Raw genomic sequence first — 8097 nt, forward strand, 5'->3', positions numbered from 1 at the left:
CCCCTCTCTGCATCTGTCTCCCCCCTCTTTCTTCCTCTTCCTCCTAGTAATAACCAGTCAGGTTTTATTAATTTATGGATAATTGTGGCTACATGAATAAGGTGCGTGGCGTGAAACCAGCTCATTCTTATAAAGTGAGATGAATGTGTCGGCCTGGCTGACGCCTCCACGAGACAGCAATAAAGAGAGGAACATTTTTTTCTGCCCTTGTCTCTCGAATCAGACTAATTTCCAATATCTGTTTTCTCATTAGAGCCGAGACAAGTGGAAACAACCCATCAGATGTATCCTACAGGCGGGAAAATCATTTCAACAAAGGACAAAGACAGCACGGTTTGACATTCCCGTCTCAAGACGAACCCGCTGGAATCGCTCCACTCCGTGTTTTCTCCATCGACATGACGACGCAGGTCATCAGGACTCCTTCACTTAGGATCCTTCTGTGAACACTGGATATTTAGTAGTTTGTTCAGTGAATACATAAAGAGTAGCCTTGATAGAGCGCTCTGGATGACACCAGTGGCCCAGTTTACATGGATGTTTTTTCAATCCGATTGAAAACAATCGTGTTAAACATGGACGGCATACAAAGCGATCCACGATCAGTCCTCGTTTACACTGGCCCAGCTGGGTGAAGCGGATTATACAGCGTCCTGTGACAGGCGCGCAAAGTCTCTCATGGAACTTTCAGGTCTTTCGCTCTGCAGCAGCAGATCTCAGTGCTGAGCAGAGAGTTTTTATCTGCTGATATCTGCTCAAATAATGTCCCAACATCTCCACGATACGCTGCTCAGAGAGCGAGCGCTCCCCCGGCCGGAGCGCCGCCCCGCCGGCACATCCCAGTGTGAGCACCGGGACTGCTCCACCTGCCAATGTTTTGAATTAACTGGTGTCCGTGTTAACTTGTGACCAACAGATGCTGGAAACCGACTGAAACTTGTAGTCGTTCTAGGAAACGTCGGTTATCTACAGTTACAGTAAATTTATAAATTTAGTGCCTTTTGTGAGTCTTATTTTAACATCTGCTGTTACCAGCATGTGTTTGAGGAAATGCATCACTCGTTAACATGGGAACCAGTTAATCCAGAACACCGGCTGGTTAATCCAGAACACTGATAGTCTGCCACTGAGCATCTCTAAACAACTCGTTGCGCGATTTGCTTCCATCTCGCCTCTCTCGTGTTTGTTCTGTCGGGATTTTTATTTAAAAGTGTTTCTCAACCACCGTTGAGTTCTTCTGCTTGTTTTTGTCTGTCCTGCTTCCTGTTTACTGCGCACGTCATCGCGTCACTACGTCCGAGGGAGCGCATGCACGGAACGAATAATCCCTCATTTAATCCGCTGCGCTGTTAAGCAGTGATATTCTATCGGCGTAGACGACCTCGTCCAATCGGATCTGAAATACAATCTGCTCCGATGAAGCGGCTCCACTCAGTGTCTATATGACACATTTACAATCCGCTTCTCCTTACAATCCGATTATACGGGGCCCATGTAAACGTGGCCAGTGTTGGAAGTGAAGCCTCAATAACAGACCGTTCATGTTGTTGACTGCGACAGCGACCTGCTTGATAGGTCCCACTTCCTGGTCCAGTGTCCACATGACAGTAAGCACAGCTGTGTCCGGCTGTGTGGCTGTATCCAGCTCATCGGCACATACACCAGCAAGCAGAAGACCAAATGATGCCGTTATTTATTAACACACATTTCTTTACGGCTGTTACTCCATTTTCTGCTGCTCACATCTGAATCACTCCGACAAGTTGCATTCAACTCATTTCATTCATAGTTTATCCTCACTATACATACCAGGCTCAAGGGTCGGATTCAAACCGAGAAACCTCTAAAGACCAGCTCACTTCTCTGACCTCCTCACTGGTGATTCCCAAACCTTTACTTAAGAGACTCATTATTTTATCCTTCACCTCAGTGAACCCACACCACAGCATGAACAGTTAGTTTCTCACCACAAAAGACACATTCAGCTCTGATCTTCATTGCTTCAATCAAGCCATACTCGGTGGTACACTCTTTTTATTCATCTTTGCCGTTTTTTTCTCCTGCTGCCTACACTTTTAATGTAAATGCTTCAAAGTCTCGGGACATAAAAGAATGAAATGCAGACTGACGTCAACGTTGACGACCTCCAGATGAATCTTTGGTAGAATCACTGTTGGAGACCAGCGAGCCCTGCAGTGAACTATGACCCTCCCTAAGAAGCTCTCATCACAAGCCAGTCTATTTCACTGAAGGGATGCAGTGCTGTATTGATTCAAATCTGACCTCCCACTTCATGAGGAGGACACTCCTTGAGCTCTGTGACCTTTCTAACCTCTTAGTTTTATATTTTTTGTTGATATTTGTGCTTTCAGACTCGCAGAGCTGCTGTCTCCCTGCCCTTCAAAACGTGGCTGCTCGTAGTTTTCTTATGAACTTAAACTCTTGACTATTTCCCTGAACTCCTGTTTACTGGAGAGGTCTCTAATGGTTTCTATTCAATCTCACTTCTTCTGACAGCAACAGAAAACACGGTGTGAATATCAGAAAGAGTCCCATTCTCCTGTATATTCACAGTAACTGAGAAGCATTAGCAGCCTTAAATAAAGGTTAGCCTCCCAAACTAACAGCCGTCTGCTGCTTTCGGCTTGTTGATGGTTTCTCTCAGCTGTTTTATTGCTGTTTCTCCTCATTATTATCACTTAATGAATCTGTTTCTTATTATCAGGCACTAACGTTCAGATTATCTTATTCCCAATGACTGATGGGATTTCTGCTGAACATAATGAGAGAATCAGTCAATACACTGACCCACACAAACCACAGATCCTGATGATAGTGTGCCAATTTCATCCCTTCATTTAACCCATACACTCCAGTGATCAAGCTTTCTGTGTAAGTGTAGTGGGTCATTTTCCACTCTCAGGATTTCAACATATGAGTTTACTGTTTTATTTAACCAACAAACAGAAGCAAATCACATCCAAACAAGGCGTTTTGGTGCTAAATGGTCATAAGTTGACTGAAGCTCATGCAGCTAACACAGAACCAGCATTTGTGCTCTGCTTTGGCTGAATCGAATTGCTTTCTCGTCTTCTGTGTCGTGAGGCATTTTCTGGAAGGTGGCGTCAAGATGGCTACCGCAAGAGCTCAACCAGAAAAGCACAACACCAAAATTCCAACAACAACACAGATCAGAGGAGCGCAGACAAACCAACAACCAGAGCACTAGTTGACAACCAGTTGACTCAAATCCTGGTAATTACAAAAACTGATATTTCCTCCTCAGTTAAAAAAAAAAAAAAAAACTTAATTCACAGAAGCCTGGCTAAGAGCTGATATGATACATTCAGGAAAATCACTTTTGGTGGCTTTTAGATTCATTTACCTGTAAACAAAAGGCCCAAACGCATCAAAATATCACCACTTTCACTTGTTTTCACTGTCATGTCAAGAGATCCTGAAGACTGTCACAAACTCAGACACACGAGAAACACATCAGAACAGCAGTCAGACTGAAGGAGGGAAAGTCAAGGAGCCTGAATAAGATACAACCAAACAACAAGAGAACATTCCTTACATGTACCATCACATGAGGCACATTAAAGTGTCTCACACTTTCAACTCCAGCACCAAATCAAACAGACTCCAGGAAGAAAAGAAACAACACATAACTGAAGAGAACACTGGATTAGGAATAAATTAAATCACTCTGACAAGCCCTCTGAGAGCTCCCACGTCATTTTGCTTGTCCCCACAGATTTCCAATATGTTTTAGCTTATTTTGCCTCAGACTGAAAGTGATCACAGATAGTTCCCCCTGAGGACTGGAACATTTAGAATTTCCCAGGTGACCAGGATGTCTGCGAGATTTAAATAGAAAGCTTCACTATGACATGCATCACTGGCAGCTGTGTGATAATGTGGCCAAATGATGATAAGTAATGATGGAAGCGGGCTGGTAACACAATGAGATTTATCTTTTTAAGGTAGGTAATTTTACCAGTAATTAGTTAATTGGCTGATTGTGAGTGTTTAGAAAATTGCTTTTAACTTCTGTAATCTTTTAAGGACACACATGAAATTCCTCCTGAGCTGTTTGTTGTTTGAGAAGCGGTGGAATCCATGGGAAATTAAAGGATCTTGACTGGAGATCCTCTAAAACCATGTTCTATTTCATTTGATGAAGTACTCCAGCACACGGCAGGGCCCTTACCGTCACAGGCTAATTTTGCAGTGAAGGACTTCTCCACCTTGGAGAAGAGGATGTGCTCTAAATGTGGTTGTGGCTCCACTCTGGTCCTCTCAGGGCTTATCGCAGATGCTTTGAGCTGAGTCCCGGTTTCTGGATCCTCCAGATGCTCAGTCGAGGTGAACTGGTTCCCAGAGGCGGGAGATCAGCACCACGTCAAGGGGAACTTTAACGTCTGAACAAGCTCACTGCTTTTTGTCAGTCTGATTGAACTGACAAGAACACTTATCATTTACATGAAACCTGAAAACACAACTTTTTAAAGTAGCTCCCACTCCATCTCCGTGCAAACAATGGAGACAGTCCGTATGACCACAGTTCACTGTTCTTCTGCACCTGAAGTAGGCCGCCATTGTTCTTTATGGTCCATCTACCGGCACATAAGCTGTTTTCTGGTTGTGGTGCACAGCCAGTAGCAGCCTTTGGAAAAAGTGATATTTTCCCCCGTTTCCTCAGAGATGGAGTTTCATTGTTTTTGAAAAGTTTTATTTTCAGCGCCTCCAAGCAAATAAACAGCCGAAATGCAACACTGTGTTTTCACTTGAAGGTTTTGTCATGTCCGTTCTTTCATTGTTCCAGCGTGTTAGTAGAGACGTAAACATCCTACCCTGTCCAGCATTTCTTCCACTGCCTCAGTCCGGTTGAGCGTCCAGCAGCAGATGGAATCTTCTCGAACATGAATGGCGACGATGCTTCTGCTCACAGCACACTCTGCTCGGATGTTGAGTCTCAGAGGATGACTGTCACTGCTGCTGCCTCTCTCATCCTGCTGATGTCTTCATTACGATCTTCTGACACACACACACACACACACACACACACACACACACACACGCGCAGTCTCGTATTTCTATCCTTGTGGGGACCTTCCATTGACTCCCATTCATGTCTAGCCCCTAACCCTGACCCTTACCCTAACCCTAACCCACACCACAACAAAGCCTAACCCTAAAGAAATGTTTTTGCACTTTTACTTTTTTCAGTAACAACAACATGGTCAAGAAAACACTGTTTCTCCTACTTAGGACCGGAAAAAGGTCCCCACAAGGCACGTCATTCCACGTTTTGCTATCCTTGTGGGGACATTTGGCCCCAACAAGGATAGAAATACGAGAACACACACACACACACACACACACACACACACACACACACATCAGTTTGTATGAAAACGGCCAAATAATCACACGTCGTTTATAACATAAGCATAGAAATGTTTCCCTCCACTGTTGTGGATTTTTTAACAAGATATTTTTCTCTGGTGATGACGTGAGATAAATACTTGCTCACATAATCTCCAAAGTCTCTGTTCCCTGCTGCTTTATATTGACTTTTTCTTTTATTTTCATAATTGGCTTGCCTTTGTCGTGCTATGTCCCATGAAGGTTCTATAATGAAACATTTGAAATCATTGAGCACTACTGAAAGACTGCTAACTACTTTTGAATGAACACACACATACACAACTTTCTAACAGAAAGTTCTTGTTTAAAAATGATCTGAGGCTACAAAGATACACTGTAAAAAATGTCTGTGAAATTCATGGAAAATTACTGTAAAATGGTGACTGAAGAAAAATGTAAACTGAAAAACAATAAAACACTGTTGAATTAACAGAAATTTTTTGTTAGATGTTTTACCATACAAAACTATTACTTGTACAGACACTTGATGTTACAATATTCAAATTTCTTTGTAATTTCAAAACAGAAAAACTGCAAAACAAAAACCAAGCAAATACAGTTAAATGTACAATGATATTCTGTTACTACAGAACTTAAAGCAACACTAAGGAACTTTAAGTTTTCTATGATTTTGGCGGCGCCAGTGGACAAAAGCGGTAGTGTTTTGCCTGACCAGTGGCATCATCATCGGTACTGGTACCAATGCTTGCTACATGGAGTAGCTGCGCCACATTGACCTGGTGGAGGGAGACGAGGGCAGGGTGTGTGTGAACACTGAGTGGGGGGGCGTCCTTCAACTGTTCATCTGAATATTTTGTCAAACCACAGAGCCCAAGATGCAGCAGCTGGAGGATGAGAAGCCCAAGACAAAGGTGATCGCATACCTTCTCTACTGCGTTTCAACGGCCATCATCGGCTCCCTGCAGTTTGGCCACAACACTGGAGTCATCAACGCACCTGAACAGAAACTCAGAGCCTTCTTTAACTATGTGTCCATGGAGCGATACGGTGAGCCCTTCAGCCCAGGGGCAACCACCATGGTGTGGAGCTTTGCTGTGGCCATCTTCAGTGCAGGGGGTATGGTGGGGTCCTTCTCTGTTGGAACCATGGTGAAAAAATTTGGAAGACAGAAGTCCATGCTGATCACCAACATTCTGGCTGTCCTGGGCGACGGGCTGATGGGGCTGTCAGCTGTGAGTCGGTCCTATGAGATGGTCATCATTGGCCGGCTGATGTTCTGCGGTCTGTGCACGAGTTTGACGCCCATGTATGTGGGCGAGATCAGTCCCACGGCGGTCCGAGAAGCCTTCGGCACACTCCACCAGCTCAGGGTGGTCATTGGCATCCTGGTGACGCAGATCTTTGATTTGGAGTCCCTGCTGGGCTCGGAGACTCTGTGGCCTCTGCTGCTCGCTCGCTCTCACTGTCCTGCCCGTCATACTGCAAAGCATCCTGCTGCCCTTCTGCCCCGAGAGTTCCCATTACCTGCTGATCATCCTGAACCAGGAGGAGGAGGCAAGAAAAGCACTGGTGCATCTGTGCGGCAGTGAAGACGTGAACAATGACATCCAAGAGATGAAGGAGAAGGGATGAAGATGGCCATGGAAAAGAAAGTGACCATCTTGGAACTTTTCCACTCTCCAAACTATCGCCAGCCGATCGTCATCGCCATCGCCATCATCATCCAGCTCTCCCAGCAGCTGTCTGGCATCAACGCTGTCTTTTACTACTCTACCAACATATTGAACACTGAACCCATCTACACCACCATCGGAGCCGGAGTGGTCAACACCGTGTTTACGGTCGTTTCTCTGTTCCTGGTTGAGCGGGCGGGCCGGAGGACTTTGCACCTGATCGGACTGGGTGGGATGGCGGTCTGCGCTGTCCTCGTGACCATCTTCCTGGCTTTAGTGGAGAAAAACACGTCTCTCAGCGATTTGGCGATCGTGGCGGTGTTCGGCTTCGTGGCCAGCTTTGAGATGGGTCCGGGTCCCATTCCCTGGTTCATCGTGGCTGAGCTCTTCTCTCAGAGACTCGACCCGCCGCCATGGCCGTTTCTGGCTGCTCCAACTGGACCGCCAACTTCCTGGTGGGGCTGGATTTCCCTAAACTGGCGGAAATTAGTGGTCCTTACGTCTTCCTCATCTTAGTGGCTCTCCTCATCTTTTCTTCGTCTTCACCTTCTTGCGAGTTCCCGAGACAAAGGGCAGAACTTTTCACATCGCTCAGGGATCCGCGGCGAAGCCCTCCCACTCGCTGGTGCCTCAGGGCGTCACTCCTGGCCAGCTGGACAGTAAAGACCCACCCATGTCTCCCACAGAGAAGTTCTCCATGGTGGACATGTCTCCAGATAAACAATGAGTGTGTCGTGAGAACAGAGTACAAATGATTTCAGGAACGTGTTTATAGCATTTAGCACTTGTCAGAGTTATGTTGAGTAACTCTCAGGTCATGACAGAACAGCAGGGTGCGTTCAGAAGGAGCTGACTCCGTGTGTTGATGTTATTTTTAAAATGTTTAGGGTTTTTATTTCATGTTTACTGTGTAGATAAAAATACTGAGGTGGTTAAGACCTTCAGTTTGTTCAAACTGTTGTAGCACTGGAAATACATTTAATATTCATGTACTTGAAACCTTTCTTTAAAGCACCATCTGGAAAATCCA

At 45.2% G+C, this 8097-nt stretch overlaps 1 pseudogene; it reads left to right on the forward strand.

The window, feature by feature from the left end:
- The first annotated feature begins 6251 nt into the window (after positions 1 to 6251).
- On the forward strand, positions 6252 to 7871 carry LOC115386784 (solute carrier family 2, facilitated glucose transporter member 3 pseudogene; annotated as a pseudogene).
- The last annotated feature ends 226 nt before the right edge of the window (positions 7872 to 8097 follow it).

The sequence above is a fragment of the Salarias fasciatus genome, chromosome 1 (assembly GCF_902148845.1).
Source record: "Salarias fasciatus chromosome 1, fSalaFa1.1, whole genome shotgun sequence".
In the NCBI taxonomy this organism is placed as follows: domain Eukaryota; kingdom Metazoa; phylum Chordata; class Actinopteri; order Blenniiformes; family Blenniidae; genus Salarias; species Salarias fasciatus.